The following is a 13,367-nucleotide window of genomic DNA, read 5'->3' on the forward strand; positions in this document are numbered from 1 at the left end:
TGGCCTCACATTTTCTGCGAACAACGCTTTCCATACTTCATTGATTTCCGGAGAACAAATTCAGGTTCCATACGTTTTGAACGCCCCTCGTATGCATCAGCACTAGCTGCCAAGAAGCGCTTTGGAGCCGGAGTACTCACCGGTGTCCAGGCACGTGGTTGGGGACAGACAGACGTCGTCGAAGCCTAGCCGTCAGCACGCCAGGCTGCGTTTACAGAACACATTAGGTAAAGTGTCACCACTAGGCGCCATGAAGTGCTCTGGAAAAAAGGATGAGCCCGAGCACTCACAAGCGGCTAGGCACAGGGTTGGGTTGCTCGACAACCATTATGACAGATTCACAGATGGAACCTGTCATAATGGTTGTCGTCGGCTTTCCTTACAACTGCTAGGAAGCACTTTGCTGGCAAGGCGTGCGCTGCTTTAGATCTCTCTGCGGGGTTGCACAAAGTTTTCGTTTCTACTTCTTTTCTCGGGTTCCTACAGGTGCGTAAAACAAATTTTTTTATCTATGCGCATTCGACATTTGGCTGCCAAAAACTTTCTGCAAGACGTTTTCGTTTCACAGCTGGAACCTGTCATTAAAGTTGTCATCGGCTGTCTTTACAACTCCTCTGAAGCGCAATACAGTCAAAGCGTGTGCCACTTTAGATCTCTCTGTGGCGTTGAACAAAGTTTTCGTTTGTACTTCTTTTCTCGGGTTCCTACCAGTGCGTAAAGCAAATTTTTTGACCTGTACGGCTTAAAAATTTGGCTGGAAAAACTTTCTGCAAGACGTCTTCGTTTCACAGCTGGAACCTGTCATAAAGGTTATCATCGGATGTCTTTACAACTGCTCGGAAGCGCTTTGCTGTCAAGGCGTGCGCCACATAAGATCTCTCTGTGGGGTTGCACAAAGTTTTCGTTTGTAACTTCTTTTCTCGGGTTCCTACCGGTACGTAAAACAATTTTTTTTATCTATGCAGGTTCCATTTGGCTGCAAAAACTATCTGCAAGACATTTTCGTTTCACAGCTGGAACCTCTCATTAAAGTTGTCATCGGATCTCTTTACAACTCCTCTGAAGCGCTATACTGTCAAGGCATGTGCCACTTTAGATCTCTCTGTGGGGTTGCACAAAGTTTTCGTTTGTACTTCTTTTCTTGGGTTCCTACCGGTGCGTAAAACAAACTTTTTTGATCTGTGTGCCTTCAACATTTGGCTGCCAAAAACTTTCTGCAAGGCGTTTTCGTTTCACAGCTGGAACCTCTCATTAAGGTTGTCATCGGCAGTCTTTACAACTGCTAAGAAGCGATTTGCTGTCAAGGCGTGTGCCACATCAGATCCCTCCGTGTGGTTGCACAAAGTTTTCGTTTGTTAATTCTTTTCTCGGGTTCCTACCGGTGCGTAAAACAAATTTTTCGATCTGTGCGGCTTCAACATTTGGCTCGGAAAAACTTTCTACAAGACGTTTTAGTTTCACAGCTGGAACCTGTCATTAAGGTTGTCATTAATTGGCTGTCTTTACAACTGCTCGGAAGCGCTTTGCTGTCAAAGCGTGTGCCACATCAGATCCGTCCGTGGGGTTGCACAAACTTTTCGTTTGTACTTCTTTTCTCGGGTTCCTATTGGTGCGTAAAACAAATTTTTTGATCTGTGTGCCTTCAACATTTGGCTGGCAAAAACTTTCTGCACGACGTTTTAGTTACACAGCTGGAACCTGTCATTAAGGTTGTCATTCGCTGTCTTTACAACTGCTCGGAAGCGCTTTGCTGTCAAGGCGTGTGCCACATCAGATCCCTCGGTGGGGTTGCACAAACTTTTCGTTTGTACTTCTTTTCTCGGGTTCCTACTGGTGCGTAAAACAAATTTTTTGATCTGTGCGGCTTCAACATTTGGCTCGGAAAAAACTTTCTACACGACGTTTTCTTTTCACAGCTGGAACCTGTCATTAAGGTTGTCATTCGCTGTCTTAACAACTGCTCGGAAGCGCTTTGCTGTCAAGGCGTGTGCCACATCAGATCCCTCCGTGGGGTTGCACAAACTTTTCGTTTGTGCTTCTTTTCTTGGGTTCCTACCGGTGCCTAAAACAAATTTTTTGATCTGTGCGGCTTCAACATTTGGCTGGCAAAAACTTTCTGCAAGACGTTTTAGTTACACAGCTGGAACCTGTCATTAAGGTTGTCATTCGCTGTCTTTACAACTGCTCGGAAGAACTTTGCTGCCAAGGCGTGTGCCACATCAGATCCCTCGGTGGGGTTGCACAAACTTTTCGTTTGTACTTCTTTTCTCGGGTTCCTACTGGTGCGTAAAACAAATTTTTTGATCTGTGCGGCTTCAACATTTGGCTCGGAAAAAACTTTCTACACGACGTTTTCTTTTCACAGCTGGAACCTGTCATTAAGGTTGTCATTCGCCGTCTTAACAACTGCTCGGAAGCGCTTTGCTGTCAAGGCGTGTGCCACATCAGATCCCTCCGTGGGGTTGCACAAAGTTTTCGTTTGTACTTCTTTTCTCGGGTTCCTACCGGTGCGTAAAACAAATTTTTTGATCTGTGCGGCTTCAACATTTGGCTGGCAAAAACTTTCTGCAAGACGTTTTAGTTACACAGCTGGAACCTGTCATTAAGGTTGTCATTCGCTGTCTTTACAACTGCTCGGAAGAACTTTGCTGCCAAGGCGTGTGCCACATCAGATCCCTCCGTGGGGTTGCACAAACTTTTCGTTTGCACTTCTTTTCTCGGGTTCCTATTGGTGCGTAAAACAAATTTTTTGATCTGTGTGCCTTCAACATTTGGCTGGCAAAAACTTTCTGCAAGACGTTTTAGTTACACAGCTGGAACCTGTCATTAAGGTTGTCATTCGCTGTCTTTACAACTGCTCGGAAGAACTTTGCTGTCAAGGCGTGTGCCACATCAGATCCCTCCGTGGGGTTGCACAAAGTTTCCGTTTGTACTTCTTTTCTCGGGTTCCTACCTGTGCGTAAAACAAATTTTTTGATCTCTGCGGCTTCAACATTTGGCTGGCAAAAACTTTCAAGACGTTTTCGTTACAAAGCTGGAACCTGTCATTAAGGTTGTCATTCGCTGTCGTTACAACTGCTCGGAAGCGCTTTGCTGTCAAGGCGTGTGCCACATCAAATCCCTCCGTGGGGTTGCACAAAGTTTTCGTTTGTACTTCTTTTCTCGGGTTCCAACAGGTGCGTAAAACAAATTTTTTTATCTGTGCGGCTTCAACATTTGGCTTGGAAAAAATTTCTGCAAGACGATTTCGTTACACAGCTGGAACCTGTCATTAAGGTTGTCATTCGCCGTCTTTACAACCGCTCGGAAGCGCTTTGCTGTCAAGGCGTGTGCCACATCAGATCCCTCCGTGGGGTTGCACAAAGTTCTCGTTTGTACTTCTTTTCTCGGGTTCCTACCGGTGCGTAAAACAAATTTTTTGATCTGTGCGGCTTCAACATTTGGCTGGCAAAAACTTTCTACAAGACGTTTTCGTTACACAGCTGGAACCTGTCATTAAGGTTGTCATTCGCTGTCTTTACAGCTGCTCGGAAGCGCTTTGCTGTCAAGGCGTGTGCCACATCAGATCCCTCCGTGGGGTTGCACAAACTTTTCGTTTGTACTTCTTTTCTCGGGTTCCTACAGGTGCGTAAAACAAATTTTTTGATCTGTGCGGCTTCAACATTTGGCTGGCAAAAACTTTCTGCAAGACGTTTTCGTTTCACAGCTGGAACCTGTCATTAAGGTTGTCATTCGCTGCCTTTACAACTGCTCGGAAGCGCTTTGCTGTCAAGGCGTGTGTCACATCAGATCCCTCCGTGGGGTTGCACAAAGTTTTCGTTTGTTACTTCGTTTCTCGGGTTCCTACCGATGCGTAAAAAAAATTTTTTTATCTGTGCGGCTTCAACATTTGGCCGCCAAAAACTTTCTGCAAGACGTTTTCGTTTCACAGCTGGAGCCTGTCATTAAAGTTGTCATCGGCTGTCTTTACAACTCCTCTGAAGCGCTATACTGTCAAGGCGGGTGCCACTTTAGATCTCTCTGTTGGGTTGCACAAAGTTTTTGCTTGTACTTCTTTTCTGGGGTCCTACTGGTGCGTCAAACAAATTTTTTGATCTGAGCGGGTTCGACATTGGGCTGACAAAAACTTTCTGCAGGACGTTTTCGTTTCATAGCTGAAACCTGTTGTAACGGTTGTTGTCGACTGTCTTTACAACAGCTAGGAAGCGCTTTGCTGGCAAGGCGTGCGCCTAATCAGATCTCTCTGTGGGGTTGCAGAAAGTTTTCGTCTGTACTTCTTTTCTCGGGTTCCTACCGGTGCGTAAAACATTATTTTTTGATCTGTGAGGGTTCGACATTTGGCTGGCCAAAACTTTCTGCAAGACGTTTTCGTTCCACAGCTGGAACCTGTCGTAATGGTTGTTGTCGGCTGTCTTTACAACAGCTAGGAAGCGCTTTGCTGGCAAGGCGTGCGCCTAATCAGATCTCTCTGTGGGGTTGCAGAAAGTTTTCGTCTGTACTTCTTTTCTCGGGTTCGTACCGGTGCGTCAAACATTATTTTTTGATCTGTGAGGGTTCGACATTTGGATGGCAAAAACTTTCTGCAAGACGTTTTCGTTTCACAGCTGGAACCTGTCTTAATGGTTGTTGTCGGCTGTCTTTACAACAGCTAGGAAGCGCTTTGCTGGCAAGGCGTGCGCCTAATCAGATCTCTCTGTGGGGTTGCAGAAAGTTTTCGTCTGTACTTCTTTTCTCGGGTTCGTACCGGTGCGTCAAACATTATTTTTTGATCTGTGAGGGTTCGACATTTGGATGGCAAAAACTTTCTGCAAGACGTTTTCGTTTCACAGCTGGAACCTGTCGTAACGGTTGTTGTCGGCTGCCTTTACAACAGTTAGGAAGCGCTTTGCTGGCAAGGCGTGCGCCTAATCAGATCTCTCTGTAGGGTTGCAGAAAGTTTTCGTCTGTACTTCTTTACTCGAGCTCGTACCGGTGCGTAAAACATATTTTTTCATCTGTGAGGGTTCGACATTTGGCTGGCAAAAACTTTCTGCAAGACGTTTTCGTTTCACAGCTGGAACCTGTCGTAACGGTTGTTGTCGGCTGCCTTTACAACAGTTAGGAAGCGCTTTGCTGGCAAGGCGTGCGCCTAATCAGATCTCTCTGTGGGGTTGCAGAAAGTTTTCGTCTGTACTTCTTTACTCGAGCTCGTACCGGTGCGTAAAACATATTTTTTTATCTGTGAGGGTTCGACATTTGGCTGGCAAAAACTTTCTGCAAGACGTTTTCGTTTCACAGCTGGAACCTGTCGTAACGCTTGTTGTCGGCTGCCTTTACAACAGTTAGAAGCGCTTTGCTGGCAAGGCGTGCACCTAATCAGATCTCTCTGTGGGGTTGCAGAAAGTTTTCGTCTGTACTTCTTTACTCGAGCTCGTACCGGTGCGTAAAACATATTTTTTCATCTGTGAGGGTTCGACATTTGGCTGGCAAAAACTTTCTGCAAGACGTTTTCGTTTCACAGCTGGAACCTGTCGTAACGGTTGTTGTCGGCTGCCTTTACAACAGCTAGGAAGCGCTTTGCTGGCAAGGCGTGCGCCTAATCAGATCTCTCTGTAGGGTTGCAGAAAGTTTTCGTCTGTACTTCTTTACTCGAGCTCGTACCGGTGCGTAAAACATATTTTTTCATCTGTGAGGGTTCGACATTTGGCTGGCAAAAACTTTCTGCAAGACGTTTTCGTTTCACAGCTGGAACCTGTCGTAACGGTTGTTGTCGGCTGCCTTTACAACAGCTAGGAAGCGCTTTGCTGGCAAGGCGTGCGCCTAATAAGATCTCTCTGTAGGGTTGCAGAAAGTTTTCGTCTGTACTTCTTTACTCGAGCTCGTACCGGTGCGTAAAACATATTTTTTCATCTGTGAGGGTTCGACATTTGGCTGGCAAAAACTTTCTGCAAGACGTTTTCGTTTCACAGCTGGAACCTGTCGTAACGGTTGTTGTCGGCTGCCTTTACAACAGCTAGGAAGCGCTTTGCTGGCAAGGCGTGCGCCTAATAAGATCTCTCTGTAGGGTTGCAGAAAGTTTTCGTCTGTACTTCTTTACTCGAGCTCGTACCGGTGCGTAAAACATATTTTTTCATCTGTGAGGGTTCGACATTTGGCTGGCAAAAACTTTCTGCAAGACGTTTTCGTTTCACAGCTGGAACCTGTCGTAACGGTTGTTGTCGGCTGCCTTTACAACAGCTAGGAAGCGCTTTGCTGGCAAGGCGTGCACCTAATCAGATCTCTCTGTGGGGTTGCAGAAAGTTTTCGTCGTTACTTCTTTACTCGAGCTCGTACCGGTGCGTAAAACATATTTTTTTATCTGTGAGGGTTCGACATTTGGCTGGCAAAAACTTTCTGCAAGACGTTTTCGTTTCACAGCTGGAACCTGTCGTAACGGTTGTTGTCGGCTGCCTTTACAACAGCTAGGAAGCGCTTTGCTGGCAAGGCGTGCGCCTAATAAGATCTCTCTGTAGGGTTGCAGAAAGTTTTCGTCTGTACTTCTTTACTCGAGCTCGTACCGGTGCGTAAAACATATTTTTTTATCTGTGAGGGTTCGACATTTGGCTGGCAAAAACTTTCTGCAAGACGTTTTCGTTTCACAGCTGGAACCTGTCGTAACGGTTGTTGTCGGCTGCCTTTACAACAGTTAGGAAGCGCTTTGCTGGCAAGGCGTGCGCCTAATCAGATCTCTCTGTAGGGTTGCAGAAAGTTTTCGTCTGTACTTCTTTACTCGAGCTCGTACCGGTGCGTAAAACATATTTTTTTATCTGTGAGGGTTCGACATTTGGCTGGCAAAAACTTTCTGCAAGACGTTTTCGTTTCACAGCTGGAACCTGTCGTAACGGTTGTTGTCGGCTGCCTTTACAACAGTTAGGAAGCGCTTTGCTGGCAAGGCGTGCGCCTAATCAGATCTCTCTGTGGGGTTGCAGAAAGTTTTCGTCTGTACTTCTTCACTCGAGCTCGTGCCGGTGCGTAAAACATATTTTTTTATCTGTGAGGGTTCGACATTTGGCTGGCAAAAACTTTCTGCAAGACGTTTTCGTTTCACAGCTGGAACCTGTCGTAACGGTTGTTGTCGGCTGCCTTTACAACAGCTAGGAAGCGCTTTGCTGGCAAGGCGTGCGCCTAATCAGATCTCTCTGTGGGGTTGCAGAAAGGTTTCGTCTGTACTTCTATACTCGAGCTCGTACCGGTGCGTAAAACATATTTTTTTATCTGTGAGGGTTCGACATTTGGCTGGCAAAAACTTTCTGCAAGACGTTTTCGTTTCACAGCTGGAACCTGTCGTAACGGTTGTTGTCGGCTGCCTTTACAACAGTTAGGAAGCGCTTTGCTGGCAAGGCGTGCGCCTAATCAGATCTCTCTGTGGGGTTGCAGAAAGTTTTCGTCTGTACTTCTTTACTCGAGCTCGTACCGGTGCGTAAAACATATTTTTTTATCTGTGAGGGTTCGACATTTGGCTGGCAAAAACTTTCTGCAAGACGTTTTCGTTTCACAGCTGGAACCTGTCGTAACGGTTGTTGTCGGCTGCCTTTACAACAGCTAGGAAGCGCTTTGCTGGCAAGGCGTGCGCCTAATCAGATCTCTCTGTGGGGTTGCAGAAAGGTTTCGTCTGTACTTCTTTACTCGAGCTCGTACCGGTGCGTAAAACATATTTTTTTATCTGTGAGGGTTCGACATTTGGCTGGCAAAAACTTTCTGCAAGACGTTTTCGTTTCACAGCTGGAACCTGTCGTAACGGTTGTTGTCGGCTGCCTTTACAACAGTTAGGAAGCGCTTTGCTGGCAAGGCGTGCGCCTAATCAGATCTCTCTGTAGGGTTGCAGAAAGTTTTCGTCTGTACTTCTTTACTCGAGCTCGTACCGGTGCGTAAAACATATTTTTTTATCTGTGAGGGTTCGACATTTGGCTGGCAAAAACTTTCTGCAAGACGTTTTCGTTTCACAGCTGGAACCTGTCGTAACGGTTGTTGTCGGCTGCCTTTACAACAGTTAGGAAGCGCTTTGCTGGCAAGGCGTGCGCCTAATCAGATCTCTCTGTGGGGTTGCAGAAAGTTTTCGTCTGTACTTCTTTACTCGAGCTCGTGCCGGTGCGTAAAACATATTTTTTTATCTGTGAGGGTTCGACATTTGGCTGGCAAAAACTTTCTGCAAGACGTTTTCGTTTCACAGCTGGAACCTGTCGTAACGGTTGTTGTCGGCTGCCTTTACAACAGTTAGGAAGCGCTTTGCTGGCAAGGCGTGCGCCTAATCAGATCTCTCTGTGGGGTTGCAGAAAGTTTTCGTCTGTACTTCTTTACTCGAGCTCGTACCGGTGCGTAAAACATATTTTTTTATCTGTGAGGGTTCGACGTTTGGCTGGCAAAAACTTTCTGCAAGACGTTTTCGTTTCACAGCTGGAACCTGTCGTAACGGTTGTTGTCGGCTGCCTTTACAACAGCTAGGAAGCGCTTTGCTGGCAAGGCGTGCGCCTAATCAGATCTCTCTGTGGGGTTGCAGAAAGGTTTCGTCTGTACTTCTTTACTCGAGCTCGTACCGGTGCGTAAAACATATTTTTTTATCTGTGAGGGTTCGACATTTGGCTGGCAAAAACTTTCTGCAAGACGTTTTCGTTTCACAGCTGGAACCTGTCGTAACGGTTGTTGTCGGCTGCCTTTACAACAGCTAGGAAGCGCTTTGCTGGCAAGGCGTGCACCTAATCAGATCTCTCTGTGGGGTTGCAGAAAGTTTTCGTCTGTACTTCTTTACTCGAGCTCGTACCGGTGCGTAAAACATATTTTTTTATCTGTGAGGGTTCGACATTTGGCTGGCAAAAACTTTCTTCAAGACGTTTTCGTTTCACAGCTGGAACCTGTCGTAACGGTTGTTGTCGGCTGCCTTTACAACAGCTAGGAAGCGCTTTGCTGGCAAGGCGTGCGCCTAATCAGATCTCTCTGTAGGGTTGCAGAAAGTTTTCGTCTGTTCTTCTTTACTCGAGCTCGTACCGGTGCGTAAAACATATTTTTTTTATCTGTGAGGGTTCGACATTTGGCTGGCAAAAACTTTCTGCAAGACGTTTTCGTTTCACAGCTGGAACCTGTCGTAACGGTTGTTGTCGGCTGCCTTTACAACAGTTAGGAAGCGCTTTGCTGGCAAGGCGTGCACCTAATCAGATCTCCCTGTGGGGTTGCAGAAAGTTTTCGTCTGTACTTCTTTACTCGAGCTCGTACCGGTGCGTAAAACATATTTTTTTTATCTGTGAGGGTTCGACATTTCGCTGGCAAAAACTTTCTGCAAGACGTTTTCGTTTCACAGCTGGAATCTGTCGTAACGGTTGTTGTCGGCTGCCTTTACAACAGCTAGGAAGCGCTTTGCTGGCAAGGCGTGCGCCTAATCAGATCTCCCTGTGGGGTTGCAGAAAGTTTTCGTCTGTACTTCTTTACTCGAGCTCGTACCGGTGCGTAAAACATATTTTTTTTATCTGTGAGGGTTCGACATTTGGCTGGCAAAAACTTTCTGCAAGACGTTTTTGTTTCACAGCTGGAACCTGTCGTAACGGTTGTTGTCGGCTGCCTTTACAACAGTTAGGAAGCGCTTTGCTGGCAAGGCGTGCGCCTAATCAGATCTCCCTGTGGGGTTGCAGAAAGTTTTCGTCTGTACTTCTTTACTCGAGCTCGTACCGGTGCGTAAAACATATTTTTTTTATCTGTGAGGGTTCGACATTTGGCTGGCAAAAACTTTCTGCAAGACGTTTTCGTTTCACAGCTGGAACCTGTCGTAACGGTTGTTGTCGGCTGCCTTTACAACAGCTAGGAAGCGCTTTGCTGGCAAGGCGTGCGCCTAATCAGATCTCTCTGTGGGGTTGCAGAAAGGTTTCGTCTGTACTTCTTTACTCGAGCTCGTACCGGTGCGTAAAACATATTTTTTTATCTGTGAGGGTTCGACATTTGGCTGGCAAAAACTTTCTGCAAGACGTTTTCGTTTCACAGCTGGAACCTGTCGTAACGGTTGTTGTCGGCTGCCTTTACAACAGCTAGGAAGCGCTTTGCTGGCAAGGCGTGCGCCTAATCAGATCTCCCTGTGGGGTTGCAGAAAATTTTCGTCTGTACTTCTTTACTCGAGCTCGTACCGGTGCGTAAAACATATTTTTTTATCTGTGAGGGTTCGACATTTGGCTGGCAAAAACTTTCTGCAAGACGTTTTCGTTTCACAGCTGGAACCTGTCGTAACGGTTGCTGTCGGCTGCCTTTACAACAGTTAGGAAGCGCTTTGCTGGCAAGGCGTGCACCTAATCAGATCTCCCTGTGGGGTTGCAGAAAGTTTTCGTCTGTACTTCTTTACTCGAGCTCGTACCGGTGTGTAAAACATATTTTTTTTTATCTGTGAGGGTTCGACATTTGGCTGGCAAAAACTTTCTGCAAGACGTTTTCGTTTCACAGCTGGAACCTGTCGTATTGGTTGTTGTCGGCTGCCTTTACAACAGTTAGGAAGCGCTTTGCTGGCAAGGCGTGCACCTAATCAGATCTCCCTGTGGGGTTGCAGAAAGTTTTCGTCTGTACTTCTTTACTCGAGCTCGTACCGGTGCGTAAAACATATTTTTTTATCTGTGAGGGTTCGACATTTGGCTGGCAAAAACTTTCTGCAAGACGTTTTCGTTTCACAGCTGGAACCTGTCGTAACGGTTGTTGTCGGCTGCCTTTACAACAGTTAGGAAGCGCTTTGCTGGCAAGGCGTGCACCTAATCAGATCTCCCTGTGGGGTTGCAGAAAGTTTTCGTCTGTACTTCTTTACTCGAGCTCGTACCGGTGCGTAAAACATATTTTTTTATCTGTGAGGGTTCGACATTTGGCTGGTAAAACTTTCTGCAAGACGTTTTCGTTTCACAGCTGGAACCTGTCGTAACGGTTGTTGTCGGCTGCCTTTACAACAGTTAGGAAGCGCTTTGCTGGCAAGGCGTGCACCTAATCAGATCTCCCTGTGGGGTTGCAGAAAGTTTTCGTCTGTACTTCTTTACTCGAGCTCGTACCGGTGCGTAAAACATATTTTTTTTATCTGTGAGGGTTCGACATTTGGCTGGCAAAAACTTTCTGCAAGACGTTTTCGTTTCACAGCTGGAACCTGTCGTATTGGTTGTTGTCGGCTGCCTTTACAACAGTTAGGAAGCGCTTTGCTGGCAAGGCGTGCACCTAATCAGATCTCCCTGTGGGGTTGCAGAAAGTTTTCGTCTGTACTTCTTTACTCGAGCTCGTACCGGTGTGTAAAACATATTTTTTTTTATCTGTGAGGGTTCGACATTTGGCTGGCAAAAACTTTCTGCAAGACGTTTTCGTTTCACAGCTGGAACCTGTCGTATTGGTTGTTGTCGGCTGCCTTTACAACAGTTAGGAAGCGCTTTGCTGGCAAGGCGTGCACCTAATCAGATCTCCCTGTGGGGTTGCAGAAAGTTTTCGTCTGTACTTCTTTACTCGAGCTCGTACCGGTGCGTAAAACATATTTTTTTATCTGTGAGGGTTCGACATTTGGCTGGCAAAAACTTTCTGCAAGACGTTTTCGTTTCACAGCTGGAACCTGTCGTAACGGTTGTTGTCGGCTGCCTTTACAACAGTTAGGAAGCGCTTTGCTGGCAAGGCGTGCACCTAATCAGATCTCCCTGTGGGGTTGCAGAAAGTTTTCGTCTGTACTTCTTTACTCGAGCTCGTACCGGTGCGTAAAACATATTTTTTTATCTGTGAGGGTTCGACATTTGGCTGGTAAAACTTTCTGCAAGACGTTTTCGTTTCACAGCTGGAACCTGTCGTAACGGTTGTTGTCGGCTGCCTTTACAACAGTTAGGAAGCGCTTTGCTGGCAAGGCGTGCACCTAATCAGATCTCCCTGTGGGGTTGCAGAAAGTTTTCGTCTGTACTTCTTTACTCGAGCTCGTACCGGTGCGTAAAACATATTTTTTTTATCTGTGAGGGTTCGACATTTGGCTGGCAAAAACTTTCTGCAAGACGTTTTCGTTTCACAGCTGGAACCTGTCGTAACGGTTGTTGTCGGCTGCCTTTACAACAGCTAGGAAGCGCTTTGCTGGCAGGGCGTGCGCCTAATCAGATCTCCCTGTGGGGTTGCAGAAAGTTTTCGTCTGTACTTCTTTACTCGAGCTCGTACCGGTGCGTAAAACATATTTTTTTTATCTGTGAGGGTTCGACATTTGGCTGGCAAAAACTTTCTGCAAGACGTTTTCGTTTCACAGCTGGAACCTGTCGTAACGGTTGTTGTCGGCTGCCTTTACAACAGTTAGGAAGCGCTTTGCTGGCAAGGCGTGCACCTAATCAGATCTCCCTGTGGGGTTGCAGAAAGTTTTCGTCTGTACTTCTTTACTCGAGCTCGTACCGGTGCGTAAAACATATTTTTTTATCTGTGAGGGTTCGACATTTGGCTGGCAAAAACTTTCTGCAAGACGTTTTCGTTTCACAGCTGGAACCTGTCGTAACGGTTGTTGTCGGCTGCCTTTACAACAGTTAGGAAGCGCTTTGCTGGCAAGGCGTGCACCTAATCAGATCTCCCTGTGGGGTTGCAGAAAGTTTTCGTCTGTACTTCTTTACTCGAGCTCGTACCGGTGCGTAAAACATATTTTTTTTATCTGTGAGGGTTCGACATTTGGCTGGCAAAAACTTTCTGCAAGACGTTTTCGTTTCACAGCTGGAACCTGTCGTAACGGTTGTTGTCGGCTGCCTTTACAACAGTTAGGAAGCGCTTTGCTGGCAAGGGGTGCACCTAATCAGATCTCCCTGTGGGGTTGCAGAAAGTTTTCGTCTGTACTTCTTTACTCGAGCTCGTGCCGGTGCGTAAAACATATTTTTTTTATCTGTGAGGGTTCGACATTTGGCTGGCAAAAACTTTCTGCAAGACGTTTTCGTTTCACAGCTGGAACCTGTCGTAACGGTTGTTGTCGGCTGCCTTTACAACAGCTAGGAAGCGCTTTGCTGGCAAGGCGTGCGCCTAATCAGATCTCTCTGTGGGGTTGCAGAAAGTTTTCGTCTGTACTTCTTTACTCGAGCTCGTGCCGGTGCGTAAAACATATTTTTTTTATCTGTGAGGGTTCGACATTTGGCTGGCAAAAACTTTCTGCAAGACGTTTTCGTTTCACAGCTGGAACCTGTCGTAACGGTTGTTGTCGGCTGCCTTTACAACAGTTAGGAAGCGCTTTGCTGGCAAGGCGTGCGCCTAATCAGATCTCTCTGTGGGGTTGCAGAAAGTTTTCGTCTGTACTTCTTTACTCGAGCTCGTGCCGGTGCGTAAAACATATTTTTTTTATCTGTGAGGGTTCGACATTTGGCTGGCAAAAACTTTCTGCAAGACGTTTTCGTTTCACAGCTGGAACCTGTCGT

The 13,367-nt window shown here is 46.5% G+C and overlaps 1 long non-coding RNA gene across 1 annotated transcript in view; it reads right to left on the reverse strand.

The window, feature by feature from the left end:
* Window positions 1–13,367, reverse strand: part of LOC120848941 — a 222,986-nt gene that overhangs the window by 76,181 nt on the left and 133,438 nt on the right. Inside the window, exon 2 of the long non-coding RNA XR_005717805.3 lies at window positions 141–205. This is a non-coding gene — a long non-coding RNA (uncharacterized LOC120848941). The remainder of the gene's footprint in view (window positions 1–140; window positions 206–13,367) is intronic.

This window comes from Ixodes scapularis, unplaced genomic scaffold (assembly GCF_016920785.2).
Source record: "Ixodes scapularis isolate PalLabHiFi unplaced genomic scaffold, ASM1692078v2 ptg000854l_1__unscaffolded, whole genome shotgun sequence".
NCBI classification, from domain to species: domain Eukaryota; kingdom Metazoa; phylum Arthropoda; class Arachnida; order Ixodida; family Ixodidae; genus Ixodes; species Ixodes scapularis.